This window comes from Delphinapterus leucas, chromosome 3 (genome assembly GCF_059928025.1).
Source record: "Delphinapterus leucas isolate spDelLeu-1000000601 "Yukka" chromosome 3, BTC_Dleu_Yukka2, whole genome shotgun sequence".
NCBI lineage: Eukaryota > Metazoa > Chordata > Mammalia > Artiodactyla > Monodontidae > Delphinapterus > Delphinapterus leucas.
The window spans coordinates 148,463,095-148,478,169 of NC_143131.1; the positions used below are offsets into that span (position 1 = coordinate 148,463,095).

A 15,075-nucleotide genomic window follows, 5' to 3' on the forward strand; every position below is an offset into this window, starting at 1 on the left:
TGATCAGGAGAGACAGAGCCTTTATCCTGGAGGTGATGGCTTGGATGCATCCCCATGTCACCTCACCAGCCCCACACTGAGGCCTTCAGGTCCACCCTGGCTCAGGGCCCCCTTTCCCAGGTCTCAAGTCCGAGGATCAGGTAAACACTTAGAATTTCATAAGACTTAATTGCCACTTGGAAAGAAAGGGAAATGCTCTAAAACAGAGGCAGAGTGGCTTTTTAGAAACAGTTTATTGAAATATAGTTCACCCACTGAAAGTGTAAAATTCAATGGCTTTTACTATATTCACGACTATCGATTTTAGAACGTTTTTGTCACCTTCAAAAGAAACCCTGCATCCATTAGCTACCACTCACCAAACCTCTCAGCCCCTGGCATCCCCTCTTCTGCTCACGTACTCTCTGTCTCTCTCGAGTTGCCTATTCTGGACATCTTATGTAAATGGAATTATGCCATATGCATTCTTTTGTGCCTGGCTTCTTTCACTTAGCACAATGTTTTTAAGGTTCATCCATGTTGTCACAGGTGGCAGGACTCCATTCCTTTTTTCCTGTTGTTTGTTTGTTTTGCGGTACGCGGGCCTCTCACTGTTGTGGCCTCTCCCGTTGCGGAGCACAGGCTCCGGACGTGCAGGCTCAGCGGCCATGGCTCACGGGCCCAGCCGCTCCGCGGCATGTGGGATCTTCCTGGACCGGGGCACGAACCCGTGTCCCCTGCATCGGCAGGCGGACTCTCAACCGCTGCGCCACCAGGGAAGCCCAGGACTCCATTCCTTTTTATGGCCAAATAATTTTCCATTGTATGGATGCACTTGGTTTTAATCCAGCATCAGTTGATGGACATTTGCGTTGTCAGGTGGCTTTTTTCTGGATAAGAGAATACATACAGCTGGCCGAGGCAGAACCGACTGTAAAACGGTTTAATCCTAGAGCAGCTTTAACCCCAAACCACCTGAGCTTAACCAGGGAGCCCAGGACAGCTCCTGGCACTGTGAGCAAAGCTCTCGCACCAGTTACTGGCCCCCCTTTAGAGATAAGGGCGCTGAGTCCTAGGAGGACAGAGAATTGGTGCTCAAGGTGACAGAAGGGCCACAAAGCAGCGGAGTGTCCAGGGCAGTGTTCTAGGCTTATTGCCTCCCACGGCCACCCCCCCCCCAGCTCATCACTCCACTTCGTACAGCCTAAGATGACATCGGCTGTGGAAACACGTTTTGGAGGCCACACTAGGAAAGAGAAAATGCAGCCAACTGAGTGATGGACACGTATGGAACTATGGCTTTCTGGACACAGCAATGGCAAGATGCCTTCCAGTTTCAGAGATGCTGAAATGTAAGAGAACATGTGTCCTAGAGTTGATGAAATCCAGTCCCCTTTCAGCAAGTATTGGGCGATCCTAAACACGCCCACTCATTGTCTCCCCCTCTACCCAGTCCTCCTTCCTTCTCTTTGAGTCTTGTCTTCACGTGTTACCATCCAGGGACTCCGAGCTATGGTCCCAGAGTCCTCCTTTCTCCCCCTCTTTCCCTCTACTTGCCAACCTGCTATCTAATCAGTCACCTCGTCTGGCTAGTCCTCTAAAGGGCTCCTCACACTGGCCAGCCTCTCCGTCCCCACTGCCATGGCCCTTGCTTTGGACCCTTCCTGGTCCGTCAGCGCTCCTGCAGCCTCCCCCATCCTCTGCCCTGCTACTCTCACAGGTGGGACAACTTAGCTTGGCTCCCGGTCAGCCTCTGACATAGTTCCCCAGCACCTGCAGAATAGAGTGGAAACTCCCTAGCACAGCAACCAGGGCCTGGCTTGCCTTTGGGGTCCCCCTCCAGGCTCGGGGGTGGGTCCCAGACACCGCGTGTGTCCCCACTCGGGGAGGCTCGCTGTTGGAGGTCATGCCCTGACTCCCCGCCCTTGTCTGGGGTTCCTCCCCCAGGAATGCTCTTGCTTTTGTTCCCATTCAGGAGATCTGGTTCAAATGGCTCTGCCTGCGTCTCCCCTTCTGAGCTGAACTGACTGCGCGCTACGTTTTGCTCCGAAGCGCATTGCCCAGCACCACTTTATTGTACTGCTATGACGCACGCAGAGGAGGGGCTCTGATTTGCTGGAGGCTGAATTCTACTTCACAGGCTAGCCACTGTGTAACGCTGGTGAGGTCACAGCATCTCTGAGAGCTCTGGCCTGAGTACCAGCACACACCAGAAGACGCAGGGCAAAAGCTAAGGAACTCTTCCCAGTTGCTCTCCCAGGCACCACTCCTGCCCCGAGCCACTTTCCAGCTCTTGGAAGAGAGGCAGACCTGCTGGTCCCTGAGAGCCAGAGCGCTCCCTGGAGCTGAGGGGCACTTTGCCCCCCGGATCAGCACAGAGGGCACTGCACTTTGTGGCTTTCGGCTGTCAGACGGGTGAGCCTGGCTCCCAGGGCCTGACGCTTCTCTCCCCACCTCCCACTGCCCCTGTCCCCAAGGAGGCTGTGTGGGTGAATGTGCTCAGGCATTTCCTCTTCGAAGCATCCCCAGCTCATGCTGGCCCAGGACTTAGATTTGGAAGTGGGTGGTCTGTTGGGGAAGAAGAGGCTTATTAAGTTCTCCAACCTAAGCTGCATGTTTCAGCCCAGGTTTCACCAGAAAGCTCTGTTCTCAGGGAAGTGGGTCATGGGAGCTTGGTATCAGATGGTTGCCCAGTTCATTATGCGTTTCTAGCTTCCCGCTTAGTTCTCGCTCCATGCACATGGCTCTCTTGCTTTAGAAACCTGCAGGTGGGGAGGTGACAGCAGGACTGGACTGAGGTGTTCCTGGACCTCTGTTCTTATGCTACCTGGGTACCAACCCGGGTACCAAAAAACATCTCCTCTCACCTCCAACAGGAACTGCATCATTATTGCCACCATCCTCATCTTCATCCTCCTCATCTGGGCCTCCCTCTGTAGACTGTGGGTTCCTTGAGGAAGTGTGTGTCTTGTGCATCGCTGTCTACACAAGGCCCAGAGCAGAGGAGGTGCTCCCCACGCTGGAGGATTTGAAGCACAGGATTCGGGCAGAATCATTATTCTAGTGAGGGACAGAGGACAAAAAGGACCCTGTCCCGGAATGTGACCCTATTGCACTGTTGCAGAGGAGGGGATTGCCATACAAGTCATTAAGGAAGGAGGACCTGGAGGTGTGACATCTGTGTCTCAGATTGGATTGTGTCTCCTCGGAGCAGGGCTGGACCAGAACCTCATAGGCTCCGACTGCCGGAAGCCCCGGGCTTCCCTTTGTCTCCCAGGATGAAATCAAACCCCTTTTCTTCTTTATCAGACTGCAGCTCTTGGCACCTCTGATGTTCATTGTGAGTTTAATGAACTGAGGGAACCGGTGAGCCCAGTGATTCCCATGTGTACTGTAGCTTTATGAAGGAGGAAAATGAGAAAATGGATAGAAGAGGGAAGGATGGCTGGAGTATTTCTGGACTTTTGGCCCTCCTTGTTCTCTCTTCTTGGAGAATTCTGAGATAAATGAGACATGATCCACACTATTGTAACAGTTTATTATTTGTCATTTATTATGGAGACTTCTGTTTGGCTGGGAAAATTGTGAAGAGTTCAGGGATGACGGAACCAGATTGGATGTGCTCCATTTGCCCGGTGAGCACCCTTGGGTGGGTGCCTCTCAGAGTTGAGAGCAGAGACCTAAGACTTAACTCCTTTTGCAGGCTCACGAGGTCTCACTCTGGCTCAGACTGATCTTGAACTAAGAACCTGTACATCCAGTCCTACCCAAATATCCACTGGCTCTTTGAACTCACAATGTGCAGATCTGACCGTCCATCTTCCCTTTGGTCATCCTCTTGTGGGTTAACGGAGTCACTATTTATGTGGTTGTTCAATTTAGAGACTGGGGAGTTATTAGAGATTCTTCTTCCTCATCTTCTGAGGCAGTGGCAATGTTCTGAGTCCCCATTCCTCCTGGGCACACAGCTTAGACACACTTCCCAGGCTCCTTTGCAGCTAGGTATGGTCATGTGATTGGCTCGTAGCCAATGGGATGTGGTCAGAGTGATGTCATCACTGCTAGGCCTGGTCCAGCAGGAAACACCTCCGACGTGGGAACCCTTTCTCCTGTTTTGCCATTCACCTGTTGGAATAGAAGGACTCTGAGGGCCTTGGGGATGGAAGAGCCTCAAAAAAAAAAAGAAAGAAAAAGAAAGGAAGGAAGGGAGGAAGGGAGGGAGAAAGAAAGGAAGAAAGAAAGAAAGGAAGAAAAGAGTCTGAGTCCCTGAATGACTACATGTAGTACAGTCACCAACTGGATTTCTTATAAATTAGAGACAAATGTAAGACACTGAGATTGGGGGATTTAAGAGCACAGCAGATGTTATCATATCTTAAACACTCTCCCAAAATAATCTGATCCTAAGTCTTGAATTAAGGTAGAGATTAATATTCTTGGATATGTCCTTTCCTTGGGACCCTTCCTGTCACCGCCTCACCTCAGGCTCCCACCCTTCTCACTGGAACTGTTTTATCAGCCTCCAAACTGTTTCCTGCCTCTATTCTTTCTCCAAATCCACCCTGCACCCTGCCTCTGAATTTGATTCTCACTGTGCTCCTCCACCCCAGCTATTAAAACCCTTCAAGGACTCTGGCAGGCAGGACAAGACCCAAACTCCAGGCTTGCTTCAAATGTTTTACACAGGGCAGACCCAGCAACCTCTCCAGCATGGTCTCCGGGCACCCCTCCTCCATCACACTAAATTACCTCCTGCCTCCCTCCGTAGTCTGGAAGGTCGTTTCCTTTTTGTCCCTAGACAGGTATGCATATTTTAAAAACCTGTTTAGAAAGCATTTCCTGGTAGCTTTTCTCTGATGCCCCAAAATAGAAATAATCACACTTACTTTTCCTGTCACTTGTCTCCTTGTCTTAGGACACTTCCCCCTTGAAATATCATTTTCTTTGCCTGCATCTCCTCCGTAGACAATGTTTCATTTTCACATCCCATTGCCCTGCCTGCTGCCTGACACTAGCGGCGCTCAGCAGAAATTTGCATGTGGATGAGTAGATGCTTGGGAAACAGAGATTTCAGCCAGAGGCTAGGATGCATCCTTTGCGCAGGCTCAGCCATGCCTGGATGTCTCTCTGACACTCACAGGACAGCTGTGACAGGCATTTAGTGGCTGGAGATCGCTGTCTGCTCATTTGGCTGGGAAGCCCGCTAGTGGGCTAACAATGAAACAGGATGGGACTCTGAGATGCTGCCATGGAAAGGTGACTTCCAAGGAACCCTCTTGAGTGCTGTTGGTCTGTAGCCGCTCGTGGGCCTGAATTTTTCTCCCCTTCCCCGAAGTACATCTAAAGAAATAATCAGAAGCTAATCTTTGCTGCTGGGACCATATATGGATCATAGTTCCCCAGCCAGACAACACTGAACCTATCTTTTCAGGGCTGACAGACCTAAATGCTCACAGAGGCCAGATAATAGCTAGAATGATTGAAGAGGGTCTAGGGTAGTGTAGTAGGGAGTGGTGGAGACTGGGGCAAACTGGAGTGTAATATACCCCATTCAAAAGGAGGAACTGCCTCTCAGCTCTCTGGCTAATGACTGCTATGCAGACATAAAGGCCCTGTATTATTAGACTTTCTGATTTTTTTGGATGACAGCTCAAGAGACAGCTTTGTTTTTGGGGTGGGGGCAAAGACCATATCTCATCAAATTTAAGACATCATTCCTTGTAAGTTGCACCATTATTTTATGTACCACTAAGAAAACAAAATTTGCTAATTAAACTATGACACGGGCCTTTCTTATCACTTAAAGATTTATTTTATACATACAGAAAGAGCTATTTTAGACTTATATAGACACAGAATCTTTATCACACATCCAGTTTGTGCAGCTCTGAGAAGGAAATCTCATGCAAAATTAATCGGTTAAAGTTCCCCTAAAACATCTTCCCACTTAAAATCTGACTCCTTTGTGTTGCTTCTACACCAGCATCATGGGAATCTGCTTTCTTCCACACAATATCATCCTCTGTGCCTGCTCTACTGTTGCCTCCAGGATCTTTTGCAAGCCGCTAACACCCGTTCTGCAAGTTTTGATGAAGCAATAACAGGCAATGATGTGTCACGGCTTATGTGTCACAACAGTGACCTGAACATGCACCTTGATTTCAGGGATGCTAACATGAGAAAACAGAAAAACAAACAAAAAAGAAATACAGTAATTCCAATTAAAAAACAAACAAGCAAGCAAGGGAAGCACTGACATTGCATGGAAAGAAATAATACATCTCTGGGCCAAATTGACCAGCAGCTGGAGGTTTGGAAGCCATGATTAGCAAGCCCAGTCTTAGAGAGTCTGTGAGTTCTTAGTGAAATGGTGTACTGCCTTCACCCATGGGTTTCTCCAGGCATGACGATCCCCTCTTCAACTACGAGCATGTGAGGATGTGGTCGTGAAGTCCATTATCCCCTGACTTTCAAGTAGCAGCAAAAGAGGGCTGGCAGGCAAGGACAAAGAATCTACTCTAGGACAGGGCAAGACAGCACATTCCACAGAAGGTTTGGAATCAGAAAGAACTGCATCTGTATCCTGGTCCTGCCACTTTCTAGCAAGGCGAACTTTAACTGTTATGTCCTCATCTACAAAATGAGAAGAATAATAGTACTTTCCTTTTATGTTTATTGTGAGGATTAAATGAGGCTTGCACGTGAAGCACGTGGCACCTGGCATTTACCGGGTGCTCAGTAAATGTTAGAATCATTATTCAAATCTGATCAAGAATGTTTGGCTGAGTAGAGGAGGTTCTGGGAGTCTCGATGGCATATAATGTGCCTTGTTTCTTATCTTCTGCTCTTATGTGTCCCTCTCTGCCAAGTGTAGGGAGCTGAACCCAGTCTCCCTGATATCCGTGGAATACACTCTCTTTACATCCGAGAGCGGTGTTTCCTTGATATGACAAACCTTGCTCCTATGGTTATTTTGAGATCCTTGTCCAGGACAGAGGCAGAAGAACCCCTTAGAGACAATATATCAGACAGTGCCAGGTGGCACTCACTGACACAGGGGGGCACAGTCATCGTGGAAGAGAACGCCATGTCCCAGGAGGGCAGCTCAGCCCAATTCCTGGCCACACCCTCTCTGACTTCAAACATAAAAATTGAAAACACTGCTTCACCTAAGTTTCGAAACACTGCTTTGGGAGCCCCCATCGTCAGGTGCTACTCAAAGGGATGCAAGCCGTTCTCCCGGTATCCCCTCCCCGCCATCACCACTTTCCAAAACAGGCAGAGCCAGTCAGGGTATTAGTTTCCTAACACTGCTGTAACAGGCGACCACGAATGTAGTGGCTTAAAACAGCCTGAATGTATCCTCTTACAGTTCTGGAGGTCAGAAGCCCCAAATCAGTCTTACCGGCTAACATCAAGGTGCTGGCTGGGCTGTTCCTTCTGGAGGCCTCAGGCGACAGTCCATTCTCCTTGCCTCTTCTGGCTTCTAGAGGCTGTGACTCATAATCACGTTACTCTAATCTCTGCTTCCATTTTTTCATCACCTTCTCCCCGCTCTCATCTCCTGCCTCCCTCTTATTTATTTATAAAATTTTAAAATGTTTTTATACAATTTTTAAAGGTTACTTTCCATTTACAGTTATTACAAAATATTGGCTACATTCCCCGTGTTGTACAATACATCCTTGAACAGGTCTTACTAGTTTGTGCCTCCCATTCCCCGAGCCCTACAGTGCCCCTCCCACCCCCACTGGTAACCACGGTTCTCTGTATCTGTGAGTCTGCTTCTTTTTTGTTATACTCACTAGTTTGTTGTAATTTTTAGATTCCACATACAAGTGATATCATACAGTATTTGTCTTTCTCTGCCTGACTTATTTCACGTAGCATAATGCCCTCCAAGTCCATTCTTGTTGCTGCAAATGGCAAAATTTCATTCTTTTTTATAGCTGAGTAGCATTCCACTGTTTATATATGCCACATCTTCTTGATCCATTCATCCGTCGATGGACTTTTAGGTTGCTTCCCTATCTTGGCAATTGTAAATGACGTTGCTCTGAACGTTGGGGTGCACGTATCTTTTTGAATTAGTGTTTTTGTGTGGTTTTTTTGGATATATACCCAGGAGTGAAATTGCTGGGTCATATGGTAGTTCTATTTTTAGTTTATTGAGGAACCTTCATACTGTTTTCCACAGTGGCTGCCCCAATTTACATTCACACCAGTACAAGTGTTCTCTTTTCTTCACATCCTTGCCAACATTTGTTATTTGTGTTTTCAGATGAGAGCCATTCTGACAGATGTGAGATGATATCTCACAGTGGTTTGTTTTTTTGTTTGTTTGTTTGTTTTTGCGGTACACGGGCCTCTCACTGTCGTGGCCTCTCCCGTTGCGGAGCACAGGCTCCGGACGCGCAGGCTCAGCGGCCATGGCTCAAGGGCGCAGCCGCTCCGCGGCACGTGGGATCTTCCCGGACCGGGGCACAAACCCGCGTCCCCTGCATCGGCAGGCGGACTCCCAACCACTGCGCCACCAGGGAAGCCCCTTTACACTGTGGTTTTGATTTACATTTCACTGATGATTAGCGATGCTGAGCCTGCCTCCCTCTTATAAGGCCCCTGTGATTACAGCAGGACACCCGGGATTATCCAGGTAATCTCCCCAACTCAAGATCCTTAACTTAACCACTTCTGCAAAGTCCCTTTCGCCATGTAAGGCAACATATAGATTCCAAGGACGTGGATAACTTTGGGGGCCAGTATGCAACCCACTATAGCCACGCTGGTGCCCATGCCAAGCTGGTCAGCAGGGGTGCCCCTAGCACCAGCGTAGCTGTAACATCTACCCTGGGCGACTCCAAGAACAGACATGAAGTCCTTTCCAAAGAACTCTGAAGAAGGCTTAGCTGAAATTAGGGAAGGGCTGGGGAGGGGCTGGGAGGGGCAGAAGAGACAGATGAGTGAGTGCACCCATGAGCCACGCAATGGCAATAAGCCAGTAACTTCACCTTTACAACCAGCCCATCAACTCCAGGGTAGAGACGTTTTTCCAGGTCTTAGGATAATGTAAGAAAAAAGGGAAAGACAGGGCCTCCTCCCGCGAGCACTGGCTACACGTGTTTCGGAGAGCAGAGCAGAAGGCCGTCTCCACAAATATGACCTGGGACCGCTGCTTCGCCGAGCTCAGCTAGTGGAAGGCCTTGGGTGGCCTTCACCTGGTGTCTCCGATCAGCCGCCCAGACAGAGCTCTCATCTCAGCCCCCCTGAAAGGCCCAGTACAGGCAAGAGAACCAATTAATTAGAGGAAGCGGTCTCTGTACACGCACTTTCTGGAGAGAAGATAATTGGATTTCTGTGGTTAAGAAGACAACTCCCATTCAGTCTCTCCCAAGAATGGGGCCATTTCCATGCTGAACACAGCAGATTTCTTCCTGTTTCATTAGTTGTGATTCCACTGCATGATGGGGTGCTTGGTTTATAATTGGGGTGAAGACTGCCAGGGGACTTGAGGTACAGGGACAAAGACCTCATGCACCCCCAGAGTGAGGCTAAGTCTCTAGGGGGATAGGGGAATCTTCTTGGACGTCAAGGCCACATAGGGATCAGGCTCTGGGACACAAATACTTTTAATTGACTCTCATCATTGTGGAATAATGGGTCATCATATGTCTGTCCCGTAGCCATGGACCCTACTGAAGGTAGCAGTTCCTGATTCTAATTTGGGGACCCGTCCTTGAGTCTTGGACCAAAGCCATCAAATTGGGTCAGGGCAAACTCTGGATCAAGTAGTGCCTGAAGATGTTAACTCCAGATTTTTAAATTATAGGCCTAATAAGTCATCTTGGTTTTTGTCAAGTCAGTGTGGGGTGGCTTTCTATCCTTAGGACTTACCAGGTACCAGTCACTGTCTCAGAGTCTGGGATCCATGGCAGATTTTCATTGCCATTACAAGGTCACCAGTTTGGGTGAGGCTCAGGGCCACACAGCCAATGAGGGGCAGAGCTGAGCCAGGTTGGCCCGGCTCTAACAGCATCATCTTCTTAACTGCTCTGTAGACAGACTCAGCCCTAGATCCTAACCCCAGCTCCTGCCTCCGCATCCACTGTCCTGTCTGCCCTGCCAGGACCCCACGTCTTTCCAAACCTGGTTAAGAGAACCGAGCCTTCTGCAGTGATGAATGGGGTACCAAGCCTCTCTCTCACGTCAGGGCCTGAGGCCCTCTCCTGGGCACTCAGGAAGGAACCAACTCTGCTCTCCATCCCCTGCTCTCAAGGAGAGGTCAGGGGACAGAGCTCCTTCTCTTGGAAGTAAGTGAGACCATCACAGTATTTGTTAGGGCAGGTGCTGCTGGCAGGGACTAGATAAGCTTGGAACCCAGAGAGGCTACCTGTTGCCATGGGAAGAACACCAGTTCACATGCCTTTTTAGGCAACATCTCCTTCAACTTGCAGGTGACTGAAGGGATACTCAAAAGGCGAGGTGAAGGTTTAAGGTCCCATAGCCAGCTGGCAGGGGGTGGCAGGGTCAGGGTTTGTCCCAGACCCATCTCACTCCCAAGTCCATGCTTATCCTCTGATGCCTCCTGGGTGGGGTGGGCTAGTGGCTCCTGGTGGAAAAAGCAAGGCCACAAGGGCAGGAGCTGGGAGCAGTGGGGCAGCCCAGGATGTGTCCACCCCTTCCCAACTGCAGACTGTCTATGGCATCCCTGCAGACCTTCTGGAGCTCGGCCTCACTGCTCACTAGCCACTGAGGCAGGCAGGACAGCTGGAGGCCTGGGCCTGGGCTGAGGGTGGGTTCTGTGTTCTCAGAACCTTTCCTTTACAGCCTCCCCTCTCCCTGGAGGATTGCCTGGTTTGCTAATGGCACTGGATTCCTGGCTCCAGGGCCTGCCTTGAAGTGGGGTCAGCTGGCCAGGCTCTGACATCATCCTCAACTCTAGCAGCTTCCGCTCCTCGGGGCTGGGCACAGGGCTTCATGCCCGTCACTGGCTGGGGCCCTGCTGATGGCACTGGAGCCCCAGTGACAACAGCAATACCTAAGGTGCTCGCCCCTGTATCAGCTCTTCACCTGCATCCCCTCCTGCATGCCTACGGGGCAGGTATCACCACCTCCTCTTCCGGATGAGGAAACCGTGACAGACAGGTGATGCGGCTGCTCGGGCTACAGCCTGACTGACAGAAGAGGGGGCAGCATCTACACCCAGCCTGACTCACAATCTCCCCGTCTCCTCTCTAGTCCCTGAAGACTTTCTCACCGGAGGCAGACAGTGACTGCGCTGTGTTCACCGCCCCACACCCACGCTGAGATGGACTCATTTCCTCTGCCTTTTTAGGTCGAACTGAACAGCTGAGAACTGTGTTGCTTTGGGTACACACCCTGGCAGTGCCGGAGACAAGGACAGACACCAGTCCCTGGACTCCGGAGATGCCCTGGCCGCAACCTCTAGTTACCTTCGCCTCCTGGATGTGCCTTCCCAAGACAGCAGCACATCGGAACCTCCGAGGCTCCTGGAAACAGCACCAGAAGGACTCTGGAGAGGCAGAGCTGAGCGTAGCCCCTGTTTTGGCAGATTTCCCACTAAAAATGAGGAACCCAGCTGGCCCTCGTCGTCGAGGGCCACACTTAATGGCCAGTAAATTGGTTTGAGCCCCCATCACATGCTTTGGGGACTCCTGCTGAGAATTCCGGAGGACATCTTACATTCTCCTATGTCCCTTATGCCATTCGGACTCCCAGCAGGCTTAGCTTCCCTGCCCGAGGCTGTTGTCCCTCCTCCAGCCCCCAGCCCTCTAATACTGACTGGGGTGCTCACAGATTTGTCCTGAAGGTTGGAGGTGTCACAGAGGAAGGCCTTGGATAAAAGATCAGGAACCAGTAATCCAGTCGACGCTCTTAAACATCCCTCCAGCCATCCCGTGTCTCCTGGGGCCATTTTCTCCCTAAAACCCAGCCTGCCCCCATGTGGCTGGAACCTTCTCTCTCCCCAGACTCCTCACCCCTACCTCCTGGCTGCCCACAGCAGACTCCTGGTTCTGTGGCTCAATGATGTAGAGAAACGTAGACCCTCAGACAAGGTTCTGGGTTTGCTTTGACTTAAACTCCAAAATAAAACAGTCACTGCCTTGGGCCTTTGCCTGTGAATTGTGGGAACTACAAGTTACTTTGAGAGCACATTTGTCTTTTATTTCTACCAGTTCAAATTCTTAGGCAGGCCTCCTTCTCCACCATCCAGACGAAATCCCCCCGGGGGGAGCTGGTGGCCCACCCTCCCCTACCCCAGGGAAGCAGGGCCTGGGGCAGCAATGGGGCCACGGGGCCAGGCAGAGGTGGGCATTTGAGCGAAAGCCACAGGGCAGAAGCTGGAGGAGAGAAAGAAGCTTCAAGGTCAAGGATGGCAGAACCTGGAGGAAGACAATCCCAGAACTGGAGGAAGCAGCTAGCTGGGTTTTGCTCTGGAGGAGAGTGGAGTGGATCAGAAGCCAGGATTACATGGGGGAGGGGTGCTGAATGTAGAGGTCTGGATTTGAACACAGGAGTTCATTTTGTGGACAAGGAGAGGGGAGACAAAGGACCAAAGACAGGAAGGGTGAAGATACAGGATCTGGAGAAATACGCTTCAAAGGACCGGCTTGTGTACGGCTCCACATACTGACTCAGCTGTTTGCCATCCTGGAAAAATGAAAAAGGATAAAATCTACAGCCAGGCTTTAAAAGCCATATCAAATTTGAAATCTTCTGAAAGCTAGGGCCTTCAGACGCTAGGCACCTGACAGCCCCTGGGAAGGCCCTGGGAACAGCCTGTGGGCACAGTGCGTATCTAAAAACCTTCAAAGTAAAAATGGTTACAAACAGCGAGTCCTGCAAATAAACACATGGGGGGCAAATGTGAGGGACCGGGCCCCCAGTACCGCCTCAGTTTAAAGGCACATTTAGCATATGCTGTAGATGAAAGTGGGGAGCTGTTTGCTTCACAGGAAATCACCACTCTGAGCTTCAGAGATGCTGGCTGCAACGTGGTTTTGCTGCCGCAGAACTCTGAGCTCTGTATTAAACGGACGGATCCATTCTGATACACAGTGTCTGATGTAAGAATTAATTGCTCAGGAGAATCGATTAGTGTGTGCTTTCATTCACATTCAAATCACCACCACCACCACCTACTCCCTACCCCGCAAACCTGCCATTGCCTTGTTAGTCATCAGCACGTTTACGGAGCTCAGCTCAAGGCTGGATGCTAGGCGCGGGGAGTGGGGTTGGTTAGGGAGGGCTCTAATTGATCCCGCTTCTCAGAGGGGGTGCCTTCGGGGATGGCCAAATAGGACTAGTGGAATGAGGAGATGGGAGTTCGAATCCCGGATCCCGTCCTTACCCTCCCTCACTGTGATGGTGTGATGGGGCACCAGTTACTTCACTTCTCTGAACCTGGTTTTCTCACCTGTCCCATGTGGCAGCAGTGATGCCTGCCCCCTGAGCTCTGTGGGCATCAAACATCAAATGAGACAAAGGGAGCAGGTGGCATGCAGAAGGTCACGGCTATTGCTTTCAAGGGAAAGGCAAGTGAAACATACCTGTAATGTGTCTCAGATGCTAAGCTCCAGCCAGAAGTAACATATTTAAAAGAATTTCAGTAAGTTACAGAATCCTGATTTTTAGTTACTTGGAAGAATGATGACGTTTATCGAGCCTTCCTTATCTCGGAAGTAGGTATGGTCATGAGACATGAGTGGCTGTTAACTCAGTCGAGAAGGGAGCCTTTTTGCCTCCTGTTGCCCCCCACGTGTCTGCTTCCTCCTACTGCCAACTCAGGATAACAGGCTATACCTACAGCATCCACCTAGGACCAAGATGTAACTTTGAGAATAGAAGCTACATGCAAGTTCTTAATGACATCACACCAGGTTTGCATACCCATCCCATATTTGTTTTCTGTGAGAGAGGACCATACCTCTATCTCTAAAGCCATTTTTTGCTTTTCTGTTATAGCAGCTGAACATAATACTCACGGGTAGCCTGAATATGTGTGGCTTCTGCCCCCAACATCCATTCACTCTTCTTGTAACCACCCTGTAGTTTCCCTCTATGGGGCCACCTCCTGTTCCATGTTCGGTCTGTGTGTTTCTGGTGGAGCTGACTGACACAGGACTGAGTAATCAAAGTGCCATATCCCCTGGTGACAGTGATTGATTGATTCCAGTGCGAGTCAGAACAGATTCCAGGATTTGCTAAGAAGTGAGGCTCACATAATTCTGCTGGCTTTGAATCTGGGCACACGAGAGCTCAAATTACTTATTTGTGACCATAGCGGGAGAACCTTCAGAGAAAGAAGCTACATTGCAGAAAACACGGCTAATAAATGAAGAGAGAAGCCCATCCTAGTCACATGATTTTAGCCCTGGATCAAACCTTGCCTGAAGCCTCTAGACTATTTAGTTATGTGAGCTGATAAATTTCAATTTTTACTTAAGTGCCTCCAAGAAGAATTTTTCTGTCGCTTATAACCAAAAAATCTTCAACTGATAATACTGTAGGGGTGGGATTTTTTTTCCCTTCTTCCCTTTTAATGTCTTTGACTGGTCTATGACTTAAATTGACATAAAATATTAACAGGAGAAAAACAAATTTAATTTCATATGTATGGGAATCCCATAAAAATTTGAGACTGAAAGAAGTGACCAGAGCAGGAAACTTCTATACCTTTTAGACAAAGAAACAATAAATGTGTGAAGAACTGATAGAACAAAGGGGTTTGGGTTTGGTAGTAAATTGGTAAAGAAGTGACAAAGTTGGGAATTCCCTGGTGGCCCAGTGGTTAAGACTCCGTGTTTCCACTGCAGGGTTTGGGAACTAAGACCCTGCAGGCTGCGTGGTGCAGTCAAAAAAGAAGTAACAAAGTTGGCTTATAGGTTTATATAGCTTTCTTGGCCCTAAATTCCCTATCTCTGGTGATAAGGATACCTTCTACTCTCCTGGTACAGGGAGAGCACTTTTCACATGGGAGATTTATCTCCTGCTTTCAGGGGAAACAGAGGGTCAGAGTGTCCTTCTTATACCAGTTTTTTCTCAAGTAACTTTAATTTAAAATAAGCAATATGCCAA

The 15,075-nt window shown here is 49.5% G+C and overlaps 1 long non-coding RNA gene across 2 annotated transcripts; it reads right to left on the reverse strand.

Annotated features, from left to right (window-relative positions):
* Positions 1 to 3,500: 3,500 nt before the first annotated feature.
* Positions 3,501 to 14,225, reverse strand: LOC115803294 (uncharacterized). 2 transcript variants are annotated; one of them, XR_016392858.1, is made up of 4 exons: positions 13,983 to 14,225; positions 7,385 to 12,648; positions 4,866 to 6,149; positions 3,501 to 4,104 (listed from the first exon to the last, which is right to left on the reverse strand). It is a non-coding gene; the product is annotated as an uncharacterized LOC115803294 (long non-coding RNA). The 2 variants fall into 2 exon arrangements; XR_016392859.1 differs by lacking the exon at positions 13,983 to 14,225 and adding an exon at positions 13,548 to 13,972.
* Positions 14,226 to 15,075: the final 850 nt, after the last annotated feature.